This window comes from Galeopterus variegatus, unplaced genomic scaffold (assembly GCF_000696425.1).
Source record: "Galeopterus variegatus unplaced genomic scaffold, G_variegatus-3.0.2 Scaffold404, whole genome shotgun sequence".
Lineage (NCBI taxonomy): Eukaryota > Metazoa > Chordata > Mammalia > Dermoptera > Cynocephalidae > Galeopterus > Galeopterus variegatus.
This window is the reverse complement of record NW_007726515.1, coordinates 143,104-144,232: the sequence shown is the minus strand read 5'-3', so window position 1 is coordinate 144,232 and position 1,129 is coordinate 143,104. Positions and strand designations below refer to the sequence as shown.

At 29.8% G+C, this 1,129-nt stretch overlaps 1 protein-coding gene across 2 annotated transcripts in view; it reads left to right on the top strand.

The window, feature by feature from the left end:
• The window catches only part of ZZZ3 (zinc finger, ZZ-type containing 3), an 83,510-nt gene that overhangs the window by 67,041 nt on the left and 15,340 nt on the right, over positions 1 to 1,129 (top strand). The window lies entirely within an intron of this gene.

The window sequence follows — 1,129 nt, the reverse complement described above, 5'->3', positions numbered from 1 at the left end:
CACCAAGGTCAAGGGTTCAGATCCCTTACTGGCCAGCCACAACAGTAAACAAAAAAATGAAATTAAAAAAATCTTATCTTGTATAATATGACAGGTTTAGTCTCATTCTGAGTTACCTGTTTTTAATGAGTTGCAAAAGTAGTCTACAAGGTGTTGGGGGAGTAGCCTTGGAGACTTTATTTCATTAGATGTATTAATTTATTATTTGGATTTTTCTAGCTATATTATTTAGTTGACAAACATTCCTTTGTCTCTGCTTTCAGAAAACATTGAATATCATAACAGATATAGAATCTGTATATTGATTTGTTAAAACTTGTAAGGTTTTTAGAACCTTACTGTATCTTCTTTGTTGAAATGGGGCCCCCTTAAGTGCTTATTAATTTACACTGCTGTTATTAAACAATTTGCTAGTGCAAAAAGATAAGGTACTTACAATGCTTATTTACAGTGGATGCAACCAAAACACATGGTATTAGAGAAGAAAATGTTAATAAAAATTAATAAATCTTAATCTCATTTTTGTTCCCTGCTATGGAAAAAGATGTAGTTAGGCATAAATACTAGATTTGTATGTAGTTGGTTATTTGCTGGTTCTTCATTTTAGATTTAGTTTAGAACTGAATTTCTTTTCATTTTATTTCAGAAACAGAGATGTGATATTGGCCATCCTAAGAGTTTTTAATAAAAATGTACAGAATTGTATTAAATCCAGGTACTTAAAAACCATGAAAGATATAGGTTCCTTGGAAAGAAATTTTTCTACTGGATTTAATTTAGTAGTTCGATGCTTCTGTTTTTCTCTCTTAACTCATGTATACTAATTGCCTATTTTTTTTAGGTTACGATATTAATTAAGTTGTTGACATATGATCTGTTTGTTTTAGTGAATATCTAAAAATTCCCAATTGAAATGAGTGAAACTTGTGATATATATTGGTATATAGAATGCAGGGAACATTTATGGCTTATTAGTTTTACTTCATATTACCACCATGATTTTAAAAGACACCATCCTCTAATTCTGTAAAAGTTGAGCCTTAAAATAATATATGGTATTATTATTATTATTTTTTTTCCTTTTTGTCTTTTTTTCGTGACCGGTAACGGGATCGCAACCCTCAGTGTC